Source organism: Triturus cristatus, chromosome 8 (assembly GCF_964204655.1).
Source record: "Triturus cristatus chromosome 8, aTriCri1.1, whole genome shotgun sequence".
Taxonomy (NCBI): Eukaryota; Metazoa; Chordata; class Amphibia; order Caudata; family Salamandridae; genus Triturus; species Triturus cristatus.
Window position 1 is genome coordinate 875,085,492 of NC_140591.1, and position 27,593 is coordinate 875,113,084.

Genomic DNA, 27,593 nt, shown 5'->3' on the forward strand with positions numbered 1-27,593 from the left:
AGAACAACCTTGTCCGGATGGACAGAAATGAAAGGAGGTTTAGAAGAAAGCCTGGAGCTCACTCACTCTTCTGGCAGGGGTTACGGCAACCAGGAAAGCAGTCTTCAGAGACTGAAGACAAACATGACAGTTATGAAGTGGCTCAAAAGGAGCACACATCAGATAGGTTAACACCAGATTCAAGACCCACTGAGGCATTACAAAGAGGACAGGAGGAAACAGGTGAGTAATGCCTTTTAAGAATCTATTAACAGGGGACTTGAAAAGAGAAGGCTGATCAGGAAGCCGTAACAGCTGAAAGATATCCCTTGACGGTGCCCAGAGCAGAGCCCTGCTGGGCCAGGGAAAGAGGAGAACTTCAGAAAGAGGGTCGGAAAGGGGATCCACAGCCTTCGCTGTGCACCATGCCACAAATTTCTTCCACCTGCAGGCGTACACCGTTTTAATGGAGGGACGCCTGGCTGCCAGAATGACGTGTCAGACTTCAGGAGGCAAGTTAAATGGCATCAACTGCCGCTGCTCAATCTCCACACATGGAGGTGGAGGCTGGACAGGTTCGGGTGGAGGACCGTCCCCTGCTGCTGCGACAGAAGGTCCTCCTGAAGAGGCAGTTGAATCGGGGGGGGGATCAATTGACAGACTGAGTAGCTCGGGACACCAGTATCTTCGTGCCCAATCCGGAGCCCCAAGGATGACTTGGGCCCGGTCGCGCCTGATCTTCTTCAGACACTCTGGGCAGAAGTGGTATAGGCGGAAAGGCGTATAACAGACCGCAACTCTACTCGCGACGAAGAGAGTCTCCGAGCGAGTGCCGCCTTGGAAATTCCAATGCGCAGAACTGATGACATTGCGCGTTCTCTTCGGTGGTGAATAGATCTAACCAAGGTTCTCCCCATTGCCGAAAGAGGCCTTGCGCCACGTCCGAGTTCAGACGCCATTCGGGATCAATCATGCACCGGCAACAAAGTTCGTCCACCCAGGCGTTCAGAGAACCCGCCAGATGTTGAACCACCAGGGTGATGCACTGATGTTCCAGCCATGTCCAGAGGCGCAGAGAGACAAAGGGTCCACGACCCCACCCCGCCCTGTTTGTTGCAATACCACATGGCGGTGGTGTTGTCCGTGAATACCTGCACTACACTTCCCCGGACAGAGGGAAGGAATGCCTTCAGTGCAAGCCAGATCGCCTGCAGCTCCAATAGGTTGATATGGAACCGGGACTCCGCCGGAGACCAAAGGCCTCTGATCTCCGCCGCTCCCATGTGGCCCCCCCCATCCCTGGAGGGACGTATCCGTCACCACTACGTGCTCCGGTTGGGGGATCTGCTGCAGACCCAATCACGGTCCATGAGCCACCACTGCAACTGTCTCGCAGTGCCCTCCAAGATCAGGATGTGGTCGGACAGGTCGCCCCGATGTTGAGCCCACTGGAACTTCAGGCCCCACTGCAGAGCCCGCATCCGCCACCTGGCGTGATGTACCAGCAGGATGCAGGAGGCCATCAGACCCGGCAGCCGTAGGACCATCCTGACCGAAAATCGGGACAAAGGCTGAAAGATTGGAATCAGAGACTGAATATCCCGAACCCGCTGTTTGGGAGGATAGACCCGAAACTGCGCCGAGTCCAGAGCCGCTTCGATGAAAAGGAACTCCTGGGATGGACTCCGATGCGACTTCGGCACGTTGGAGAACCCCAGCAAATGCAGGAGGTCGGCCGTAGTCTGGAGGTGTGAGACGGCTGCTTGGGGCGAGCCCGCCTTCAACAACCAGTCGTCGAGATGGGGGAAGACTGGAACCCCTAATCTGCACAGATGAGCTGCGACCACCGCTATCACTTCCGCGAACACCCGCGGGGCACTGGTGAGGCCGAAGGGGAGCATGGTAAACTGAAAGTGCTTGTGGCCTACCGTGAACCGCAGGAAACGCCGGTGGGCCGGCAGGACGGGGATGTGGAAATTTGCATCCTGCAAGTCCAACGCTACCATCCAGTCTCCAGGGTCTACGGCAGCCAGAACCTGAGTTAAAGTCAGCATCTTGAACTTCTCCTTCCAGAGGAAGGAGTTGACGCTCCTGAGGTCCAAGATAGGGCGTAGGCCCCCCCTTGCCCTTCTTGGGAACCAGAAAGTAGTGGGAGTAACAACCTAGTCCTATTTCTGGGCCAGGAACGCGCTCGATGGCCCCCTTGGCCAAGAGGGCCGTAACTTCCTCCTGCAGAAGTTGCAAGTGATCCCCCGACATGCGGTGGTACTGCGGTGGCATGGCTGGAGGGGTCGCCTCGAAGGGGAGGGAGTAGCCCCTTCGGACGATTTGTAGCACCCACCTGTCCGACGTGATGGTATGCCAGTGGAGCAGGTGATGGCGAACTGCGCCTTCCACTGGCATTGAATGGGCCTGAAAGCTCGGACTAGGAAGGCTTTGATGCAGATGCTGCGGGAGCAGATGTGGACTGACCGGCTCTATGTCCCCCTGCTCCGCCACGGCGGAATCCACGTCTGCGACCGCGTTGAGGCTGGTTCTGCAGCCTGTGGCTGAACAAACGTGCGGGGGCGCCCCTCCCTTGGCCACGAAAGGGGCGAAAAGTGGAAGTTTGCGGGCGCGGGCCGAGAGGCCCAAGGACTGGGCCGTAGCCCTGGAGTCCTTAAAGTGCTCCAGCGCACTATCCGCTTTGTGGCCAAAAAGGCGACGGCCAACTTAGGGCATGTCCATGAGTGTGCTCTGGACATCCCTCTAAAAATTTCGTGGACCTCAGCCAGGTGTGATGACGAATCGCCACAGTCGTCGCAATCGCTCTACCCAGCGAGTCCATGGTGTCAAGTCCACATCGAATGGAGTACCGTGCTGCGTTCCACCCCTCAGCAAGAGCCTGGGCAACCGTGTACTGGCCTCCTCCAGACACTGGGGCAGCACGCCCGCCACTGTATCCCACAAGGAGTGGGTATAACGGTCCAAAAGGCACGCGGTATTAATGGACCGCAACCCCAAACTGAGGGAGGAAAACAGTTTCTTCCCAAACTGCTCCAACCTTTTGGATTATCGATCCGGAGGAGTGGATGGGAAGGCGGTCTGGGACGTAGAGGCCTGGATAACCAGACTCTCAGGGGTGGGGTGTACCGACAAAGCTGGGGTCGCCCGGAGCAGGGCGGTGGCACCGGGCCACGTTCCGATCCACAGGAGAGACTGTGGAGGGCTTGGACCAAGTGCCCATCAGAACATCGGTAAGGGCCTCATTGAACTGCAGTAGAGGCTCCGAAGAGCTTACTGGCGGTTAAAGCACCTCAGTGGACAGATTAGTCCTCACGGCCGCTGCAGAGAGCTCCAGGTGAAGGGCCTTGGCAGCCCTGCGCAGCACCACAGAATAAGTCGCACCCGGCTCCGTAGCCACAGAAGGAGGAGAGATGAAGCCAGTGTCAGGCGAAGTGTCGAGACCACTGGCATCCCCCAGCTAGTCTGTCCAGTCCTGACTTAACTGGCACTGCTGTGCCAGAGGGTCTTCAGACCCCTCCCAGTCCTCCCCTTCATCAGTCTCCTGGTATACAGGTAGAAAGGACGGAGACGGGTTATAGATGAAATGCTCATCCATCGGCGCCGGAGACGGCGCCTGGTGGCGCCGTTCCGATGCCAGACCCGGACTGAAACTAGGGGCGGCGTCGTCCACAGACTGCACCATAGGGGTCGGCGCCAGCGGAGGGGTCATAAGGTCAATCGGAGTCGACCCGGATCCAGGCCTGGATCCCATGGGGACCTGCGATGTCTGGACCGACGACTGCGACGGGGCTGAAGCCACTGGCTCGCTAAGCCCCCCCCCCGCCCCCCACAAGTTGGACCTGCGGGGCCTGGAGGCGAGCCGGCAGGCCTAGACGGCGGAGCGAGACTCTTCATGGCCACGAAGAAGTCCCGAATCTCGGCCGGAGTCGCGGGAGGCCCAGGGACCTGAGGGTATGGGGCCGGACGCAGCGCAATGCAGGTGGTGCCACCCTCGGCCGAGTCGCGCGAGGGGAGTCAGAAGAGCGGTGTCGCTTCTTCGACTGCTTACTGTGCCTAGACTTACCTGAATGAGAGGACTTCAAACCAGACGAGCAGTGATGACTTCGGCTCCGCAACCGGTCCCTCGACCTCCTCCTCGACCGGGACCTCGAGCGGCGCAGAGCCGACTGCCGGATCTCGAGGAGCTTGCGGGACCGATCCCGCCTAGCCTTCGAGGTCAAGGCTCGGCAGTTGGGGCACGACTTGTCATCATGGTTGGCCCCCAGGCAGTAGAGACACCGATGGTGGGGGTCGGTAACCGACATGAGTCGGTGACAGGAATCACACGGGTTGAACCCAGGCATCCCTACTGGCACCAGGAGTCGAAGTCTACTCGAAAGAATAGACCATAATAGTCCCAAAAAGTTTTGTCAAAAAGTGACTACGGGTATGCTCTTCCCGGATCTGCGCTTACTGGCGCGGAAAAAAAAAAATATGGGACGTCAGCGCGCAAGGGCTGAGTCCAAGTACTACGACAACGTCATCCCGGCGATCACGACAGTCGCAGACGATGCCTACCGACACGCAAGGGTACTGCTGATGAAAAATCTTTCCGGATCCAGCCTGACGCCTGGGGATATTCTAAGGTAAGCAATCTAACAGGTTTCTTTCTCAGCCAGCTTATGAGACCCAACGTGGATAGCAGGAGATACTATTGGGAGTGTCATGAATATTCAATGGAGGTGGCAGTCCTTGATGCTGGCAAGAAAAGTAATGAGGGTCCTGTTGCAGAAGGAGGCTACATCAAGGAGATGAGAGCATAGCAGTCCAGCAGAAAAGGATCTGATCAGAGGGAGGACTGAATAGACAATAACCCCCATGTGCACTGTTGAGCATTTGAGATGGGGAGGGGTGAATGGGCAACCAATTGGGGATGATAAGCACTATGAGAAACTGTTGAGTTACTGCACCCATTCTTTCAATGTACATGTCCCTCATTGTCCACAAATGGACCTCAAGTTTGACTTGGCTCTCCTCCCAGAAACAAGAGTGTTTAGAGAGGGTTGCTGCGAGGAAATGGGATGCATTACATGGTGTGGTTGTGCAAACTCACTGTAGAATACACTTACCAACCCCTTTAGGTTCAGTTGATATAGTCCGTAAAACCCTCAGCTCAGTCCTGGGTAGCAAGGCTTACACAGAGGAAAATGTATTCAGCATTTAAAACAGCACCAAAACAATTGAGAAAGAAATAGTCACAACATTCGAGAAATCCGGCACCAATTTATAATATACTGTATTTGTCTAAGAATTTTGGCACTAGGACAGAAGAGATACACCGAAGGGTTCAGGAGATCTAGATTTAACAAGCAATAATAAAATCAAAGCAATTTTTTTCAACCTCGAACAAACCTTGGCAAAGTCAACAAAATGGAAACTTAGAAACTTGAAGGAAACTTAGGCAAGTGCAAATGAGGTTGGCTACAAGTACTTGGGGCGACCAACAGTTACCTTCACAGAAGCAGTCCTTCAGCAGTTCCAGGTACATTATGCGCTTTGCAATGGATTCCTATTGAGTAATCCTGATGCAAGGGATGAAGGATGCTGAAGATGCGGTGGATGAGACCGTGAACAGTGTCGGGGGTTGAGGGGTCTTCTTGGAAGGATTCCTCAGTCCACGAAGATTGCGAGGGGTCCTGATTGCAGGGTCGACTTCCCACGAATCGGTCTGGCTGAAGTCCAGTTGTCACTGGACACTAGTCACCCGTTGTGGCGGTCAAAGGCCAATGATTCATGGGGCGATAACTTGCCTTCAGAGGGTCCCAGCAACTCTCCGACGGCACTCCCGGGCTCAGCAAACCTGGGTGGAACTCTGGGTGTCGGTTCTTGGTCCTCGGTGCAGCACATTGGTAGCCCAAAGTCTTCAAGTCGCTACCCCCACCAACTTCAGCTGTTGTGTTCCTGTGCTGCGAACAGAAGGCCAGTCAGCTGGCCCTTGGAGTACTCTTGTCTTGACTGGGCTCTGGAGACAACTTCTCCTTGAGCAGGACATGGCAGGCACAGTTCCTCTCTTCACTAGCCACCAGGTGAAGTTCTCATAGGTGCAGCCTCTCTGTTGGTCCCTCGGTGCAGCAGGGCGGTTCTTCTTCCAAGTCGGTTGAGATCGGAGTTCTGGGTTTCCTATTTATCGTCAGAAAATACCCTAAGGGTACGATGCGGTTGATAACAAATGGGCTATCAGCCCCACCTCCCCTCCTGATAACCACTTCCTGTGAAGTGTGGCCCCTGGATACACTATTCTGCCCACTCTCACAGTGACAAGACCCCACCCTTGACACTAAGAACTCCTTAGCCTACCCCCAGAGGTGTAGCTACCAAGGGGCTACTCGTCCCTGGAAAATCTGGCTTCTCCTTTCCTGTACGCAGTGCCAGCCTGTCTGCCTAAACAATAGAGCAGCCTCTCTTCCCAAGAGTTACCCATTTGCCCTTCAAAGGCAGCTTTTCATTTGAAGCCCCACCTTTTGGCCTAATACCTGTGTGCCTTTGTGCAAGAGGGAGGTAACACCTCTCTCCTATGCAGGCCCCTATTGGGTCCTTTCCTGGGAGTCATTAGCATATCCACCCATGAGGGCAGAAAGTGTTCTGCAGGACATTAAATGGGCACTGGAAACCTTGGTCAGCTAGAGTGGCAATATCTAAAAGGTGCACTTTGCCCACCAGTGCCATTACATTTGATTTAACCATTAAATAGGATTTAATGCACTGATTTCGTTTGATACCAAACAGTATCCACCTTAGTAGTTCCATTTAGACGTCAGCAGAGCTGGGGTGCCAGCCTCCAACTCTGTAGCTGCCATTGTGGTTACTATCCTCTCCCACATTAAAAATGACAATTCAGGGTGTTTTACTGCTGCAACATGCAAAAGTACATGTTCCACTGTCTAACATAAATCACCCTTCCTTTGGGTCATGAGGCCTGCCATGGGGGTGACTTACATTAAAAAAGGAGGTTTGGCCTTTGCCATTACTTCAAATGACAAAGTAGAGATAGCAGTTTTAAAATGCCCATCGTCTGCAGTGGCCGGCTGGGAGTCATGTTTTACCTTGTCACACCCATGGGGCACAATTAGTGCTACAGACTGTAGGAAGCTGGCTCTGTATATACTATAACAAAGTGAGGTATAGTGTGCAGAGTACAGTGGAACCCAAAAGGTAGGCAGAGTTAAAGTAGATAGCACCTCGCTCTCTATTTGTGGTAGTGTGGTCAAGCAGTGAGGCTTTATCAGAGGACAGTGTTAAGCATTTGTTGTACACACTCAGTCAGCAAATGAATTCACACACTCAGACAACTTCAGACCAATTGTTTTTGTATAAAAATATTTTTAGGTTTTTTATTTCCTAAAACCAAGCAAGCCTGGCACAGGTAAGTGATATATACTTTGCAGTAAATATACAGTTGTAACAGTTTGGATTGTAATTGTATATGCACTTTGTTTTTGATTTACAGTACTGTTACTGAGAAATGCAATGCTGTGGAAATTCAGTACATATACTTTGAATGGACTTTAGTAAAAATAACCAGTCCTTTACTTTGATTACTTTTCTTACAGAGTGTAGTATACCTGGATACTACACTGGGACATCTCCTGTAGACAGGTAAGTAAAAGCGTTTGTCATTTAGTACTGTTTTAAAAAGATTTTAGATTTTCCAACTCCACACTTAGAAAATTTTCACAGAAAAACAGTCAATGTTATCCTATGGAGGAAAATAAGTGTTATCAGTTCAAAGGTAAGTACTTTGTTGTGGGAGTTGGTATTCTGGGTTAGATTCAGGGGTCCGACAGGGTCAAGAATGCACTTGTTACACCTTCAGCGGCACTAGGGCGGCCGGGTGCAGAGTGCTGAGGCTCAATGTTATCCAATGGGGGACAGGGGGCCTCCGGTTGGTGGCTGCTGACGAGAAGGCCACTGGGTTGTGGGAGCAAAGCTCCTGGACTTAAGCTCAGGGCAAATAGGGGTTTAAGCCAGCACAAAAGATGCAGCCTCAGTGGCACTGGGGCGGCCGGGTGAAGAGTGCTGTTTTGGCGTCGGAAGCCCTAAAGCTTTCAATGGGGAGTCTCCGGTTTGCAAACAAACTGCAGGCTCGGGACGAAGGTCATCTGGGTGCGACCACCACTTGGAGAGGTAAGTTGGTGGATGGTTAGGCACCCCAAGGCGGAGGGCCGCCGGGTGCAAGGATGCCTTTTAGGGTCAGATCTTACTAGCTCCTGGTCGCGGTTGGGGGGACCTTCCGGTTTGAGGCTGCAGGCGTCAGCTGGAGGCAGGTCAAGGGTCACCAGATCTTGGGTCAGGATCACCAGGGAGACCTGCCGTAGGTGTTGGGCCATTCGAACTCGGGCGGTGGGGAGCAGACCCATGGATCCTTGCGGAGATGGAGTCTGTTTGTACAAATTTGGTGTTCACGGAAGACAGTCTTTGGGATTGAAGACAGGCAGGACCTGCGGGTTTCTCGAGGTTGCTGGCTGCAGAACACACTGGGATTTTGCTGGAGCAGGTTCGAGGTGGGGACAGGCCAGCAGGACTGGGGCCAAGTCAGTGGGCGTCCTTCTCTTGTTAGCTTTGGCATGGCTGTTCGGTCTTTCCTCTTCTTTTCTTCCTGTAGTTTGTCTGAGGAAGCAAGGTTCAGGGGCGCCCCTAAATACTAGATTAAGGGGCATTACAGGTAGGTAAAAGGTTGGGATCAATGGGCCTCTTCCCTGGGGTGGATACACCACCTATTATGTCACCCTCCAATGGGAGAGGGGCATGCGCATTTCCCTGGTTGGCTGGGTCCCCACCATCTGCAAGATTGCGGGGACTGAGTTGCGCTTAATATCGCCTCCCCCACCGTAGGGGTGGAGTTGGCAGGGGTGGGCACACCGCTCTTCCTCACTTGTTTTTCCCACCGGTTCTCCTGCCTACAGTGGGGGTCAGAACCTGGGGAGGCTCACAAAGGCGGCAAGACTTTGAAGCTTCCCCTTCGTGAACCACGCCCATACAGGGGGGGGGGGGTGAGGCTTGGCACCTCGTCCCACAATGTGCATTGTTTCAGGCCCCCAAGAGCAGCAGGCTCCTGACCCAGGGGTCCAGAAAAATGTGTGGTAGTGGCAGCTGAAAGTATCCACTCAGCCTGGACACTAGTGGTAGGTCGTTTCTCCAGGGGGCAGCTCTAAGATGCCCTCTGTGTGCATTTTTTATTAAATCCCATACTGGCATCCGTGTGGGTTTAATGTGCCGAGAAGTTTGATACCAACTTTCCCAGTTTCCAGTGCAGCCATTATGGTGCTGTGGAGTTCTTAATGACAACTCCCAGCACAATATCACTAGGGTAGCACTGCACTTACAATGTCTAAGAATGGACTTAGACACAGTACGGGTACAGGGCTCATGCATCTGCACGCTCACCACTGGTATAGTGCACCCAGCTAGAGGGGTGACTGATCTATGCCAGAGCAGTGGGTTGTAGGCATGGCACACAGGGATGTCGATTCTTCACTTTGTTCTGCACCAGAACATGCAGCCTAAAAAGGCTGTGTGCGAGTGTAAAGGTACAGGGTCTAAGGGTGTCACAATAAGTGCTGCATCCCTTAGAGGTCCTCCCTAGTCAGTGCCCTGGGTACCTGTGGTACCATTTACCAGGGGCCGACCTGTGGCCAGAGAGGCCAATTGGGTTTTGTTTTTAATGCAGGTTTAGGGAAAGAACATAGGCCCTGGGTACACGATTAGCAGGTGCATAGGGCGCTCTCAGTCAAAGCACATCAGCAATTCAGCAAAAAGTGGGGGCAACCATGCAGAAAGAGCGCACTTTCTCACACTGACCACGAGAGACTACTTACAGGTCCTGGGTACCCCCGATACCATATACTAGGGACTTTCAAGCAACTTAGGCTATGCCAACTGGGGAAACATGCACCATTTAAGGGTCAGAGCACATGCATGAAATCCTGTTTAGCAGTGCCCCAGGCATTTCAGAGACATTACACTAGTACCTAGTGGTCAAAATAGGGGGCAAAAAGCCAGGATAAACGGCAAAAAGCCTGTTTCCTTACAGTTGGCAGTTCTGAAGTTGTTAAACCCATCCCCCACAGCAGTGTTTTGCATTTGCGGACACTTGGAGAGGACTATGTCCTTGGGAGTCCTGTGATGGTGCAGCATGCTAAGAGCACAGTGGTTCTATGGAACTTCCTCCAAAGTACAGTGCACTTCTGAAACAGAAGCCACTGCTGGGGGCTTTCCAGGACTTTACATATGTAGTGTACATGCGCCACGGAAAAACTAATCCACGTACAGTATCATACACCTACATACTCACACTTCCCCAGTTTGTGGAGCTTTCCCTTTGAGCAATTTCCAAGTGGGCTCTTCTGTTGTTCAGGAAGGGGACAGCTGCTGACCTTGATCACTAAACTTGCCCATCGAGGTGTGCAGGAAAAGCAGGGGCCAGGAGGACCACAAGAACAGAGGCCTCAGCAGAACGCTCCATCAAAGTGAGCCAACAGTGCAGCAGATATCAAGTAAGCAGTGGTCCCCAAACTTTTTTGATCTGTGGCTCCCTTGACATAATTGCCAGTTGGCCGTGGCTCCCCATCAGGTCACTTTTTTACCGGTACGAGGGATGTATGGCCGACCTCGGGAGTAATTCCAGTTTTCTGCCTGAAGGGCAGGGGCACTAGAGGGGTGTTAGATGGCGAGGCCTCAGGATACTGCCATGCCAGAAAGGTGCACCCTTGATGGTGGCCATGGCTGTTGCAATACTAGAGAAGAGAGATTCTGCTGTTCTGGATTAGGTGGGACCTCAGAGTGCTGAGGCTGTGTAGAGCGGTGTAAGCTTAGGTGAGGGTTTTGGATGCTGCAGTGCCTTAGAAATGCCGATCTGGGTGAGGGTTTGGGGTCTGCAGTGCTAGAGAGGACCCGGATAAGGTGACGATTAGGCTTGCTAAAGTAATAAAGGGAGCAGCTGGATTGGGTGAAAGTTCAGGGTGCTGTAGTGCCAGGGAGGTGCTGCACAAGGCGATTTCTGGGGGGCTGCAGCGCTAGAGAAGTGCTGGCCCGGTTGAAAGATCAGGTCAGGATGTAGCAGTTTGAGAGGTGCCGGCCTGGGTGGGTGTTTATCAGGGGTGCTGCAACGCTAGTGATAAGTGTCCGGTTTTAGGTCTGGTTAGGTTGCTCCAGCGGTAGAGAGATGACGGCTGGGGTGAGAGCTAGGGGTGCCATAGCGCCAGTCAGACAAGTGCTGCAGGACCAGAGGCCCAGACAGAAGCTGGGTGGGTGAGGGCATGAAGTCCTGCAACGCCAGAGAGGTGCTGGGTGGGTGAGGGCTCAGAGTGCTGCAGAGCAGAGGCTGCTGTGCCCGTCTTCATGTCTGTGCATGGACAGGTAAAAGACGCTCCTGTTTCTCTGCTGAGGTAATCAGGATTCAGCCATCACAAGTTACCGGCTGTATGGGGATTACAATTTCCACAGAATAACCTCCTGTTGGTGTTAACCCATCCCCCAGCATGATTACGCACTAAAAATGGTGAAATCTCTGGTTGAGAAATCGGATGAAAATGGAGCATTGCCACACAAAATGTGTGCACCGCGGTAATAGCAATGCCTGAAGTAAATCCCCATTTTTCAAGGTCAATGTCAAAATAACAGTATTTCCAAAAATTACAAATAATTATTTGCAACAAAAATAAATTTATTTGGGAGCAGAAATACTGCATCAGCATCCTTTCCTTCCGCTTTTTTATATATCATTTGTATGTTAAACATTCAAAACAAAATAGGCATATGGCACCCGTGATCTTATGGGTGCTGCCTTTTCGCCCCAATAACTAGTACTTCCTAACAAAAGGTAGAGAAATAGAAGTGTTAGTATATGCTCAACATTTTTGATATTTTTGCAGTTAACCTATTTACCTAGTTACATATTCATTTTTAATGTCTCTCCCCTGGAAAGCGGTAAACCGGATTGCCTCTTTAAAAATACACGGGCTTGGTGATCACGAGTTTGTCTTTGCAGTTATTCTAGCAACCTACTTGATGTAACTCGTGAAGAGGGTCTCCAGAGGCGCGGCAAAACACGGGCAGCAAGAACACTCGCTAGTCATCCTGCGTATGCGGAGGCTACGTGAACACGTACGTGCGAAAGGCGGCTGAACGCTCTTGGGCCAAACCATGATTCCGGATTTTACAGGTGTCACTTTTAACTCCCCACTATGTTGCGACGCAGCAGGGTGTATTTAAATGAGGTTCACTTGCTGAAAGGCTGATGAAAAAGCCAAGGCTGGCGGTATAAATAAGCAATAAAATGCATTTATATTAGATTCATTGCGATAAGTCTGATAATAATAGAACACTGGGCCATACCACAATTCCTGATGCCGGCTGACGGGTAGGGCGCCAAAAGACGCAACATTTTTAAATTGCTCACATGATGTGCACTTTCCAAAGACGTGTGCGGCGCCCCTGGCTGCTGCTAACGGCACACCGGGGTGCTGCGGCGCACAGTTTGGGAACCACCGCCAAGTAAGGATAATGTTACTTACCCAGTAAGCATCTGTTCTTGGCATATAGAGCTGTAGATTCACATGCTTTGCATACTCCTTCCATTTAGTGTTGGCTCCGGATGTTTGAAAGTTGTTTTACTTTGAAGAGGACTTTCACAGTCACGAGGTAAGGCGATTTCTCCTTTCAGTGATAGTGCGCATGGTCATCGACTCCATTGTTTTCCCGCAAGAGGGTGAAAATGGAGTAAGTAAGGGTATTTTAGAGATGTCCACGTGTATAACTGTACAATGAATAACTGCAACAACTACAGGTTCAGGGAGGTGGGTGGGCGCATTAGAATCTAAAGCTCTACATGCCAAGAACAAATGCTTACTGGGTAGGTAACATTATCCGTTCGAGGCATGTGTGCTCTAGATACACATGCTTTGCATAGACTACAAAGCAGCATACTCCCAAAGTGGTGGCTAACCTGTAGATGTTGCAGTCGTTTGGAACAGTGTTTTAAGTACTGCTTGGCCTACATTAGCCTGTTGACGTGCTAACACATCTACACAATAGTGTTTGGTAAATGTGTGTGGTGTAGACCATGTAGCTGCCTTACATATGTCAGCTAGGGAATGCTGCCCCTATTTTGCAGGTAGAATGCGCTCTAGGGCGTATTGTTAAAGTTCGTTTAGCTTTAATGTAACATGTTTGAATGCATTTGACAAGCCATCTTGCAATTCCAGATTCAGAAATGGGATTGCCTTTGTGAGGTGGAGCAACTGCAACAGTTTTATTTTGCAAAAGTATTTTGACCTATCTATGTAATACAATAAAGCCCTTTTGACGTCAAGCGTATGAAGAGCGCGTTCTGCTACAGAATCAGGTTGAGGAAAGAAGATTGGTAACTCAACCGATTGGCTTATATGAAAAGCAGAAAATACTTTGGGAAGGAATTTAGGGTTGGTGCCGAGAACTATCCTGTCTTTGTGTAGCTGAAAGGAGGGTTCTTCTAAGGTTCATGCCTGTAGCTCACCAACTCTCCTTAGTGATGTGATGGCATGGAGGAGAGCAATCTTCCAAGAGAGAAATTGCAAAGGGCACTTGTGTAATGGTTCAAAAGGTGGCCCCATGAACCTTGTGAGAACGATGTTGAGATTCCATACTGGGGCAGGAGGAATCCTTGGTGGTATTACCATTTTTAATCCTTCCATGAAAGCCTTGATTACTGGAACTCTGAGTAGTGAAAGATGTTGTCTATTCTGTAAGTACGCAGCTACTGCTGCCAGGTGCAAACGAACACTTGAGTAAACTAGCGCAGTTTGTTGTAAATGTAAGAGGTAAGAAATAATGTGTATAGAAGAATCTAAAAGGTCAGATTTTGTAGTTATTGCAGTATATAAGGATAAGTTACTTACCTGTATTCCCAATACTCTTCCAGGGGTATACTCAAAGTTATAAGCAGTGAATTCTCCCCGCCCACGTGCAGGATCCCAGAGCATACACACTATCTATCTCTATATCTATATATACACACACACACATGCATACACACACACACACACACACACACACACACACACACACACACACACACACACACACACACACACACAGAAAAAAAACATAAGTTTCAGGGACGTTATAGTTAGAAATTAGCATTTAAAAAACCTTAGAAACTCATTGAAGAAGAAAAAAACAGGTTTCAGGGAAGTTCTAGTTAGTTGAACATTTCACTTGTACAAAACCAGAGAAATTCAGCCGTTATAGTTAGTTGTGGTAACTATAACTTGCGCCCCCGCAATGCACTGCTGATGACATTACAGATTACATCAGTCATGACATGGTCAGTAATGAATATGCTACTTACCAGTATGCATCTGTTCTTGGCATGTAGGGCTGCCGACATTCATATCTGTGCATAGATCGCCGCCTAGTGTTGGGTCCGGATGTTTGCACGTTGTTGTCCTGGAAGAGTCTTCGAAGTATCCTTGGATAGGTGACTCCTCCCCTGGACTACAGTGCGCATGGGCATCCTCTCCATCCTCAGATTGTTTTTCGCCATTGTGGCAGTGATGGAGTAGATACAGAAAGTGATGACCATGCTTGCAGTAATTCTGAGAGCTGCAGCTGCGACAGGCGCCGGGGAGGAGGGAGGGCGATATGAATGTCAGCAGCCCTACATGCCAAGAACAGATGCATACTGGTAAGTAGCATATTCAGTTCGAGGCATGTGGGCTGCTGAATTCATATCTGTGCATAGAATATATAGCAGTGCCCTCTATTGGCGGCGGCTACCCGTGCCAGCTGCAGCGGTCTGAAAAAGTGTTTTGAGAACAGCCTGTCCTACAGCTGCCTGCTGTTTTGACTGCACATCTACGCAATAGTGTTTTGCATATATCATGCAGGGGAATATTTCCTAGGAAGGCCATGGAAGCCCCCAACTTACGTGTTGAGTGGGCTCGTGGTGGAATAGTTAAGGTGCGTTTTGCTTTTTGATAACAGATTTGAATACACTTAACTATCCATCTGGCTATCCCTGCTTTGGAGATGGCGTTACCTTTGTGGTGTGGGGCAAAGGCAACGAACAGTTGTTTTGTCTTCCTGAAGGGTTTAGTCCTATCGATGTAGTACATGAGGGCCCTCCGTACATCTAGTGTATGTAGTGCCCTTTCTGCAACAGTTTGTGGGTTTTGGAAGAAAACTGGCAGTTCAATAGTCTGATTCATGTGGAACTGCGATATTACTTTGGGCATGAATTTGGGGTTGGTACGTAGTACGACCCTGTTGGTGTGAACCTGTATAAATGGCTCTTGAACGGTTAGTGCCTGGAGTTCACTAACTCTCCTTAGGGAAGTGATCGCTACAAGGAAGGCCACTTTCCAGGTAAGGAATTGAATCTCGCATGAGTGTAGAGGTTCAAAGGGTGGACCCATCAGGCGTGTGAGGACCAAGTTGAGGTTCCACATTGGAGCCGGTGGGTGGCTTGGTGGAATGACTCGTTTGAGTCCTTCCAAGAATGCTTTGATGGCAGGCACTCTGAATAGAGAGAGGTGCTGCCTGGTTTGCAGATAGGCTGAGATTGCGGTCAAATGGACACGTATAGAGGTGTACGCCAGATTGCATCGATATAGGTGTAAGAGATAACAGATGATGTTTTGGATGGATGCGTCCAGCGGGTTGATGTCATTATTACCGCAATAAATGACAAACCTTTTCCATTTGGCTGCATAGCAAGCTCTGGTAGTGGGTCTCCTGGCCTCCTTGATGATGTCCATACAGTCAGGTGGCAGGTTGAGATAGCCAAACTCTAGGACTTCAGGAGCCAGATCGCCAGATTCAGCTGTTGCGGATCTGGGTGCTGAACTTCTCCATGGTTCTGCGTCAAATGCGCGGGTTTGATCCGCAGCCTTTGATGCGGCACCACGGAAAGTTCGAGGAAGGTGGTGTACCACGGCTGGCGTGCCCACGTGGGAGCAACTAGAACGAGTGTCAGGGAGTGTTGTCGGAGTTTGCGGGCCACTAGCGGTATCAATGGCGCTGGGGGAAAAGCGTACGCAAATCTGCCGGACCAGTTCATCCATATCGCATTGCCCTGCGACTGCGGATGTGGGAATCTGGCGGCGAAGCTTTGGCATTTTGCGTTTTCGCTTGTCGCGAATAGGTCTATCTCCGGATGACCCCACTGCTGGAAGTACGGTTGGAGTACTGATGGGTGTAACTCCCACTCGTGCATCTGGTGGCTGTGTCTGCTGAGCAGATCCGCCATCTGGTTGTCCTTGCCAGGGAGGTGTTCCGCCATGAGGAACATGTTCCTTTGAATGGCCCACTTCCACATGCTCTGAGCCAGATGAGACAACTGTGGAGAGTGTGTTCCTCCCTGTTTCTGTATATAGTACATTGCGGTCATGTTGTCCGTCCGGATCAACACGACCTTGTTGCATAGATGTACTTTGAATGCCTTCATGGCCAGGAAGATTGCCATCAATTCCAGAAGGTTGATGTGCAACTTTTGTTGTGTTGTCCATAGTCCTTGCACTGTGTAGTGGAGTACGAGCTCCCCATCCCTGGAGAGACGCGTCCGCCGTCAGTACTATCTGTGGGACAGGCTCTTGGAATGGTCGGCCCTTGCAAAGGTTTTGTGGATTCCACCAATGCAGAGAGTTGTATGCCCGACCGCTCACCAACACTAGGTCCTTTAACTGTCCTTGAGCCTGATTCCACTGACGTGCTAGGCACTCCTGAAGTGGGCGCATATGTAATCTCGCGTGCGGGACTATGAAGATGCAGGAGGCCATCATGCCTATCAACTGCATAAACACTCGCGCTGGAAGTGAGTGATTGGGTTTGAACTTGGAGATCAGCAGTTGTATGCTGTTGATCCTCACTAAATTTGGCTGAGTTGTGGCCGCCAGAGTGTCTATAGTCGCACCTAGGTACTGTTGTACGTGTGCGGGCTGGAGATGGGACTTTGGGTAATTTAGTGAGAATCCCAGACTGTGAAGAAGGTGAATGGTGCGGGACATGTGGCTTGCACATTGCTGGGCTGACTTCGCTTGAACGAGCCAGTCGTCTAGGTAGGGGTAGACGTGTATATGCTGCCTCCGTAGATGTGCTGCCACCGTAGCTAGGCACTTCGTGAAAACCCTGGGCGCTGTTGTCACGCCGAAGGGAAGGACTTTGAACTGATAGTGCTGCCCCTGAACAGTGAACCTGAGGTATTTTTTGTGTGAGGGGTGGATGGGTATGTGAAAGTACGCATCCTTGAGGTCCAGTGTGGCTAGGAAGTCTCCCTGCTTGAGAAGCGGAAGGACTTGCTGTAGAGTGAGCATGTGAAAGTGCTCTGAAAGAATGTACTGGTTCAGGGGTCTCAGGTCTAATATAGGTCTGAGCGACCCGTCCTTTTTTGGAATTAAGAAGTAGAGGGAGTACACTCCCGCACCCTGCTCGTGGATGGGTACGACCTCTATAGCGCCTTTTAGAAGCATACTTTGCACTTCTTGCTGTAAGAGCGTTAAGTGCTCTGAGGACATAGGACGGCTTCTTGGTGGTATTGTGGGTGGAGTGGAGGTTAACTCCAGACAGTAACCGAATTTTACAATATCTTTGACCCACCTGTCCGTGGTGATGGAATTCCACGTGGACAGGAACCTTTGTAGCCTTCCCCCGACAGGTGTTATGTGGTCGGGAGGAAGGGAGAGGGCGTCACTGCTTGTTCTTGGGGGAGGACCTGGTGTTGCCGTAGCCGCGTCCTCTGCCCTTTGTGCTGGAGCCACGATAGCCACCTCGGGTGTTTTTATCATAGGTGGTCTGTGTATTGCCTTTGTTATATGTTTGTTGTGACCCCTGTCCTCTACCTGCTCCCTTGTTTCCGGGGCGACGAAAGGAGCCGCTCCGAAAGGACTGAGTTTGTAGGGCGCCCATGGACTTTGCAGTGTCCGTGTCCTTTTTTATCTTTGAGGGTGGTGTCAACCTCCGGCCCGAATAAAGAGTCGGGGTTGACAGGCTGGTTCAGTATATTGTTTTGTACCTCAGGCTTGAATCCTGAGATCCGTAGCCAGGCATGCCGTCGCAGCATGACGCTTGTGTTTATGGCTCTGGCAGCCGTGTCTGCAGCATCTAGTGCGCATTTGATGGAAGCGTTCGTTAGTAGCTGTCCTTCTCTGATGAGCATTTCTGCGCCTTCCTTGAACTGGTCAGGGAGATGTTGGAATATTTGCTCCAGTGTGTCATAGTGCGCTCTATCATAGCGAGCAAGGAGCGCTTGAGTGTTGGCTATGCGCCATATGTTGGCAGCTTGGGCGGCAACTCGCTTGCCAGATGTTTCTAACACCTTGGACTCTTTGTCCGGGGGAGGAGCGTCACCTGTCGTTTGCGAGTGTGCCCTCTTGCGTGCATTCGCTACGACGATGGAGTCGAGTGGTAATTGTCCTCTGATGTAAGTAGGATCCCCAGGTGCTGATCTGTATTTTTTATCAATCCTGGGGTTTATCACTCGTGCCCTGGTGGGTTCTTTGAAAATGTCCTTGGCTGGTTTGAGGACCCCCTTCAACATTGGCAGAGTCTTTACATGTCTTTCTGAGGATGCAAAGGTGTCCATTAGAAAGTCATCTTCGATGGTATCAGAGTGAAGCTGTACCCCATGGTTATTTGCAGCACGTTCAATAAGAGCGTTGAACGCCGCAGTATCCTCCGTAGGAGATGTTTTTGCCCCATAGAGTTGTTGGTCCTGTGCATCGAGAGGTGCACTGGGGTCTGCAGGGTCGCCCCAAGTTTGATCAGGGTCCTGCTGGTCATCAGGGTCCGTGTCTACATGGTAGGGGACTTGGTCATCCATGTAGTCCTCCAATGCATCCGTATCGGAGCGTGTGGGGGAGAACCGGTGTGGATCCTGGTAGGATGAATGGAAGGGTTCATAAAGGAGAGGTTCCGATTCTGCAGGCAACTTCCTTTTTAGTGGGATCCTGAAAGGGTCCAACGGCGGCTCCGAAGTTATCCTTCGGTCGTGGAGAATCATCCTGCCAGTGTCGGCGTCGATGATACGTGCCGGAGACGTCTCAGCAGGTGTGACCGTAGGTTGGGTGACCCGTGTCCTGAGTTGGAACATTTTTGGGATGGTCGACGGAGGCAAGCCGAATGTAATGCTGGCCGGCACCGAAGAGGCTGCTGGAGCTCCGATCGAACCGGAACCCGACGTGTCCTGGAGGACAGCTGTGGTTTTGCTGCCTTGCGTCGCACCAGGTCGTACTTGGGGCGTCTTCGAAGCCTTGGCACCGGCCAGGCTGGTAGAGGCGGCCGTGGATTTTTTCGGCGCCGGCGGTTCATCGAGTCGAGGTGCAGAGATCACCGAAGTCTTCGATACCTGAGGCTTAGGTGTCGTCGAGGGAGCGATGCGAGACACAGCAGGCGGTACGGCCCTTGGTGTCGTTGGTGCCGGTAGCCGAGCAGGTTTGTCGGTGCCGATGGCTTTTTTCCGTTTGTCGACTCCAACGTCGCCCGCTTCAAGTTCGGCACCGAAGTCCCTCTTGGTGCGGTCGGTGCCGACGCGGTGCGCTGGCGTCGAAGGCCTCGATCCGACCAGCGCCAGTTTCGGTTTCGGTGGAACCGGAGCAGCTTTCGGTTTCGGTTTTGTGGTAGGGAAACCAGCCTGTTTATGTAGTAATGGCTGCCGCTGATCGTCCGAGGCCGGGCCCGAGGGCGGGGCCGAAGAACTGCGGGATGGGTCTCGGGTAAGGCCCGAAGGCGATCCCTCGACCGGAGCCATAGGCTGTGGCACTGGTGTTTCAACGGTTTGAACAGGTAGGCCTTGTTCATCATTGGAGCTACTCTCTTCGGCCCCTAAGGCCTCCTCGTCGTCTCCTACCTCGGTGTCGTCTTCACCTCTGTGGAAGAGTGACTCGTCTACCTCGTCCGATCCGGGTTCGTGTTCGGAAACGGGACTGGAGGGCAAGACTTCTAATTCCTCGACGTCTTCGGCCTCGAAGATGTCTGTTGGGGCCGGTGCCGCGTGCTGCGCCTCGAGTCTCGCCGCTCGTCGATTCCGCAGAGTCTTCTTGGAACGGAACCGGGCACAGGCCATGCATGTCGATTCGTCGTGGTCCGGCGAAAGGCATTTGTTGCACACCGGATGGACGTCGATGTGTGGGTACTTCGCATTGCATACCGGACACCTTTTGAATGGCGTCCTCGATTCCATCGTCGAAGTAGTCGATGGACAGGTAAATGCGAAAAAAGTTGGTGCTGAAAGTTAGTAAACTAACAGAATTGTATCGAAACCCGATCGATAAACAGTACCGACGCAAACTAAAGGCCTTTTGGCCTCGAAAAAATATTTTCCTAACTTGAGCTAAGATAGCACATCCGAACCCAATGGCGGAAAAAAACAATCTGAGGATGGAGAGGATGCCCATGCGCACTGTAGTCCAGGGGAGGAGTCACCTATCCAAGGATACTTCGAAGACTCTTCCAGGACAACAACGTGCAAACATCCGGACCCAACACTAGGCGGCGATCTATGCACAGATATAAATTCAGCAGCCCACATGCCTCGAACCATCACTTATGACATTTCAAATGATGTCATCAGTTATGTCATCTACATGATAATCTGATGCACCTCTTCACACCCTAATATAACCTTTGATGCACCCACTCTAAAATACAGACTACCATTTTCAAAACCAAAGACACCAATATCAGTTACTACATACCTACTCACTGATTCCTAGGTCTACACACACACACTCATTCACTCATACAGTCACTCTTACATGCAGTCACTCATCAATACAGCACTATCATATGCACTCATACACCTATACAGAGACACACACACCGCCATTCACCCATAGTTACTCACACACAGTCAGCCATGCAAAGAATCAATCACACTCCCATTTACTCACCTACACAATTATACACACACCACCTCACTTATTCATACAGATACTAACACATACTTCCTCTCTTACACAATCACAGAAACAAGCACACACTCATCCATACAGCCACTCTCACAATCACTCTCTCAGTCATTTCAATAGTCCAACACTCACATATACTGCCTTTCGCATATGTAGTTACCAGCCGCTGTCCGAGCAGGTAACCGTGCTGGAGCCGTGTAAGGGGAGATTTGCATGGGGTACAATTGCGATGTAAGACGCCATCATTCCCAAAAAATTGCATGAACACTCTTGCTGGTAAAGCACTCTTGCTGGTAAAGCTTGGTTGGGTTAAAACTGTAGAAGCATAGCCTGAATATTGCGTATTGTGGCTACATTGGGAGCGGCTAGAGCTTTGACTGTCTAGACTGGTGCCTAAGTAGGATTGCAGTTGTGACGGATGCAGGTAAGATTTTTGAGCATTGTTGGTGAACTCCAGTTGATGAAGTAGATGTATTGTGATGTGTGTGCTGTAGACTGTGCTGGCTTTGATAAGCCAGTAGTCCAGATAGGGGGGAAGACGTGAATTTGCCGCCTTCGGAGATGAGCAGTGATTACTGCCAGGCATTTGGTAAAAACTCTGGGCCCTGTAGTCACTCTAAAGGGAAGCACGCGGAGAGCGCGGGCAAGTCACTGTTTGTTGGGGAAGGGGAGTTACGGGGTGTGTTACCCTTATCCCTACCCTTGAAGTTGTTGCCCCTATAACCTCCGCGAAAAAACCTCTGGAGGGAGCGGACTGGTTGTTACCCTTGTACGTGGAGGTATTTCGATCTGGGGATGGGGTTTTTGACCCTACTCTGTGAAAGGAGCAACGAAAAGAGCCTCTGTTGGAACTAGTCTGCAGTGCTCCTATAGACTTAGCTACTTCAGTGTCCTTTTTCAATTTCTAGAACGCCTGGTCTACATTAGGACCAAAGAGGTGGTCCTTATCAAAGGGTGTGTTAAGGATTGACTGTTGGACCTCGGGTTTAAAGCCGAACTCCTTAACCAGGTGTGTCTCCTGACAAGGATGCTGGTGTTAACCTCTTTATCTGCAGCATCTATGGCACATCATACAGTGGAATTAGAAATGCACTTACCCTCATTTAGTAAGTCCTGTGCCTTAGCCGTATGTATGCTCATCTGGGAGATATTGGAGCAACCGCTTCATTTCGTTGCAGTGTGCCCTGTCATACCTGGCTAAAAGGCCTTGCAAATTTGCAATGCACCATTGATTTGCAACTATGCACTTGCCAGTAGCATCAATTAATTTGGACTCCATTTGGTGGAGGAGCATCTCCTGATGTATGAGAATTTGCCCACTTTCGAGCATTAGATACTACTAGGGAATCTAATGGCAACTGTCCCTTGATAAATATAGGGTCTGTAGTAGAGGCTTTATATTTTTGTCCACTCTGACCGAGTCTTTTTTTTAAATATCAGCATGTTGCATCATGCCTTTAAGCATGGGAAGTGTCTGATGACCTATGCGTGGATGCTAAAGTCTCAAACAAAAAATCTTCTAGTAATTGTGCAGTTCTACACCATGGTAATGTGAAACCTTGGCAAGGAGTTCTTGGTGTGATGCATAGTCTGGAGAAGGGTTGGCTGGGTAAAGGTCTGGCTCAGTATCACCTGGCGGCAGAAGGGGGGTGGGGGTGCTGGGGGGGGGGGGGTTCGACGGGGACGAGAGAGAGAAATCAATTGTATAATTTGTCCTTGGATCTATTGGGAGATTCATTCCCCCCCAAAAAAATATTCTGCATCGTTATCATGGTGAGATTATGGGGGATCCTGAGGGGTAATCTGCAAAGGATTCTCAGGTGGAGACGGAGGTGCTGGAGATAGAGGTGATGATCGATGGAAAGGACTTGTAGCTACAGATTTTTTCTTCAAGGGGATCTTGTAAGAAGTGTCCTTAACCAGAGGCTTGCGTTTTCAGGTGGTTGTATGTGAATATGGCCAGTTTCTGGGTCAATATGTAGCCTCTTTTGCTTCTGATCAGGTGTTAACGGGCCCGGCTCCAAAACAACCAGTAAAGCCTTCCGGCTCGGTACCGAGTCGTCAAAAGACCTCCTCTGAGCCGAAACCCTCCGGTTCCAAGCACAAATCCTACTCTGAGCCTAAATCCTCTGCCAAAATCCAAGCAACCTTCCGTGCCGAAAGGCCAGCCTCCGTCTGCACCGAAGATACCGGCACCGAAACGTCATCTCTGACCTGACCTTGGCTTGGAGGCAGGGGTGGTGCCGAAGCTTTGTGTTTTGTCAGTTTGTGGGGACAAGGGGTCTTCGGTACTCACGTCACCTTGTCCCTGCAGCAGTTCTTCAGTGTCAAGGTCTCTCTCGAGCTCGGAGTCTAGTTTGGAGAAGGCTTCCTCCTCATCTGCTGCTGATGCCTCAATATCTTCTTGGCTGGAGTCTTCAGCGAAGATTATGGCGTGTCTTCAATGCTTTTACCCTGCATCTTCCGACGTAGAGCTAGACTATCTCGAAGAGTCTTTTTTGATCGGAACGATCTGCAAGCATCACAATTTTCTTCCTTGTGCTCGGGACACACACAAGTGCAAGTTGCACACTCTGAGTCGGTGCACGGATACTTCGCGTAGCACCGAGGACAGAATTTAAACGGAGTCCGATCCATCGATGGCGGGCTGACAGAGCGCGGTTAGGCCTTGTAGGAAGGTGGAATCTGACTAATGGTTGCCCCCAACTTTTTGCCTGGTATTTGAGTGGTTTTTGACTAGTCTGGATGGGATCCTGCTATCCAGGCCCCCAGCCTATCTGCTTTCTCCCTAAAACTGATGCGAGTACCCTAGGTACAAACCAATTGGATACTGAGGATACCCTGACAGTCCCTTGTAGATGGTACCCTAGGTACCCAGGGCATGGGTCCCTCAGTAGGCCTACCAGGGCTGCAGCACTTATTGTGCCACCCTGGGACAGCCATACAAACGGATACCACCAGACCACTACTGTAGTCTGGGTACGGTGGTGCTAGCACCCCTTACAGGGATATAGGTACCCTATATCCCACCCCATTACAACACATATACTCTCATAGGTCACCCCTATAGCAGGCCTTGGTAACCCTACAAGGCAGGGTGCTGAGGTATGTCTGAGGGGGGACCCCTACCTGAGTAGGGCCCCTCTGCAACCTTCGTAAAACCATTGCTGGGTTGTTTGTAGTGTAGCCATACCATATACTCTTAACCGCATTATAAGTCTATCGCGACAACGCGATAACTTGAGAATGGCTACACAGAACCATATCGTGTTTGGTGTCAAACATGTAGGAATCATACCCCCAGTCCAGCCATGGGCATGAGGGCACGATTTCCCCCCTGCTAGAGGGGCGATATGGGAAAAGCGGCAGAATTTAGACACCAATTTAAAAGTGCACAAGTAGTACAAAATGGCTACTACCCGCCACCCACACAACTCTGGCTGGCTGTTGCTGGGGAAAATCCCAGCCACGCCAGCTAGACAATAGGGCTCCTGTGGCAGGGAGGTGCTAGCATCTCCCCAGACAGGATATGTGGATTGGAACAGGGTGGGTGCACCAGATGTCGCCTTTCAGAGTTGCACGTAGGCAGCTACAGCGCCTACATTCTGCATACACCGCTTGGAACCGGTTCAGGGGCATCCTGCCCCTCGCCCAGGCGGGAAACACACAAAGGGGAGAGGGTGTAGCCACCCTTTCCCGCCTCACCACTCATTGGTGGACACTACTCTGGACACTCCCCTAATCTTGGGGATAAAGGTGAATAACGTGGCCCCAGAGCCTCAGATTAATCTTGGACTTCACAGACTTGACCTTCGACGAGCTGCTGGCCAGCTAACTGAAGAAATCTCCCTTGGGGTAAAGGAGTTACCCCCCTGCTTGGCAGGCACCTGATACACTGCAAGTGACCCGGTTGGAACTGCACTGCTCCTACGGACTTCGACGACTTCCAGCAACCTCGAGGTGGGTTTCCTGAGCATCCCAGAGGCCAGTGAGCGTGCACAGCAAGTCTGAGCACTGTGGACCGCGTTGGTGCCGAGATTCCCAATACCCCAGGACACCGGCCACCTCTTGCATAGCACACGACCCTGACCAGTGGGGAAGTTGTGCTTTGGCCCATTTTTGAGCCAACCACCCAGCAGCATTTGTGCCAAAGATCAGCGCCCTAGCCCCCTCCGGTGGTCCGTGGGCTCCCTTTTACGCACTCCATTTTGCTGCCTTCCGCGGTACCTTGTCTCTCGACTTGTGGGCCCGAGCAGAGGACAATCTCGACATTTAAGAGTTCCCCTGGTTGCTCCAGGCCTGCTCTGCAGTCTCTCCAAAGGAGACCTCACAGACCTCGTGGGTCTGCACCAGTAGCTGATTTGTTCATCTTGCGTGGGTTGTGGCTGCCAAGGCTTAGTGGATCCAATCCGGACACTAACACCGCAGCGACCCTCATCCGACGTGGGACAGTCGCCCTCCAGAAGCTGGCCTTCCTTGAAGCCTCCCGGAGCCCGTGGCTGCAGATCCAAGCTACACCTCTTTCCACTTGAAGCACCCGACATTAAAGGGCTCTTTCCTTTGAGCTCCCTGGTCACTGTGCCGTGACCCAGACTCTGTCCCCTCTGCTTTCAGGTTCTTCTCTGCAAGTTCTACAACTTCAATCTTCACAGCATCGACGCTTTTGGCTACCAGCAGTTTTGTACATTTTCCCATTGAAAATCAGCCCGCGACCCAACATCAAAAACGACCTATGCACCTGGCTTCCCTGGGGCAGGTAACAGTGGTACCTCGGTACTCTCGTGGTAGTGGGCTCCTCAAAAGCTTAAGTCTAAAGTTTAAACTTTGTACTCCTGCTAGAAGTGACTTTAATCTGTTTAAATCAAACCGCGACATTCTCCATAGGCTTTAATAGAGATCCCGATAGCAGCTATTTCCACTGCACGCGCCTCCCATGGGTCCCCTTCCTCATAACCTGGGGTGGATTCTTAAGGTGCCAGCGATCCTAAATGCCCTAGGCATCGTCTGTAGAATTGTCGTGGTTCTTATACCACTTTAATATATGGTTTGGTCCCCCCTTGGGGCCCTGTGATTCCAGTGCTATTTATTGTGTTTATAAATGCTTGTTTGAATTGTAACTTTGCCACTAGCCTCATAAAGAGACTGTGGGATTCTGTCTAGAATAAATACATATATTTTATATATATACCTGTGTGGGCTACTCTTTCATTTGGTCATTCAAGAGGTTATTTATGGTAAAACAATAAGCTTAACACTCCTTCAAGACTTAGCCTGAAGGCTGCTCTCCACAGCTACCACTAGGATAGCTTTCTTTAAAGGTTGTCTTAAACCTATCATCAGTAAGAGTCGAATTGGACTGGTGCAAGGTGTCCCCTATAACTAGGAGACAGCATATGCCAGGCCAACTTCTCACAGGCCTCGAAGGCAGGACACAAAGCTTTCCGATGGAAGGTCGATTCAGTTGTCGAAACAGTACGCGGAGAAGTGGGAACACATCCAGAAACAATACCGTAGAGAGGATTGCGCTTCGAGGGGAACCTGAAGAACAGTTTCGAACCGGAGCGCAACAATACACGCCCAAACCTGATGGCAGAAAAACACAATCTAACAGTGGAGTCGATGACCATGCGCATTATCAACATAAGGAGTCATCGTCTGACCTTGTGAAAAGGAAAGACTACGAAGAAAAACAACTTGCAAATATCCGGACCCAACACTAGATGGCAGGAGTATGCAAAGCACACATGCCTCGAACAAGCCCTTTATGAAACTCAACCTTGAGGGACACTTTCAAAAATTATGAGTCAATAATTTAATGAATCTGCAGTAATTCTGAGTCAGAGCAGAATAAAGACTCAAGATGCTGAAAATACCAGAAGCGCGACAAAGGCATTACTGGTGGATCCTCAAGCACTACTGGCAAACCCTGGTGATGAACTAGAAAAACTCTGCTCTGGATCAAATATCAGTGTTGGATCTGGAACAAGCATCTCCGAAGCCAGCAACAGTGGGACCGACATGGCCTTTGCATGGGAGTGGAGTTATGGCCTGGCACTAACATGAGTCCAGACTAAGGAGAAGCGGGGGACAGCAAGTGCTGGGAAAGAACCCCATCAGTGAAAGTTGAATGGGCCCCAACAGATCTGTGTGACTCGAAGGTGCTCCACTTATCGCACAACTTTAAAACCTGCTTGAATCCAAGACATCAAAGACAGAATATGAGTGCGTCTGACTGACATCGGCATTGAGCAGATATGGCACAGCTAGAAGCTTTTAGTTTTTTGAGGGAGAAATCCCTACCACACGGTCTTCAAATAAGAAGAAGAAGAAAAAAAAATAATAAAAAACAAATAAAAAACTTGAAGGTTGGAACAGCACCAACAAAGTGTATGAACCGAGAGCCCGATTACCCCCGCCCTCACTGGTGTCAGCACGCAGAACTTGGCATGGTCACATCCAGGTTTCTGCAGGTTTAAAGTTTAAAGGAAAAAAAACACTTCTGCACGTGTAATTGACTAGAGCAGCAATTCTTAACAGGAGATTCAAGGATGCTGGAAGGTGTGGAGTGCAGGGGTATGCAATGCTTACTCAAGGAGTCGAGAACCGCTTAGAAAATTACATTTTAACAGATTACTAAAGCATCTATAAATAAAGCATAAAGTAAAACTCAAAATTTGAAAACACTATACG

General features: G+C 50.6%; 1 protein-coding gene across 1 annotated transcript in view; it reads right to left on the bottom strand.

Annotated features, from left to right (window-relative positions):
* TFG (trafficking from ER to golgi regulator) overlaps nt 1-27,593 on the bottom strand; it is a 154,901-nt gene that overhangs the window by 4,974 nt on the left and 122,334 nt on the right. The gene's annotated exons all lie outside the window — the stretch shown is intronic.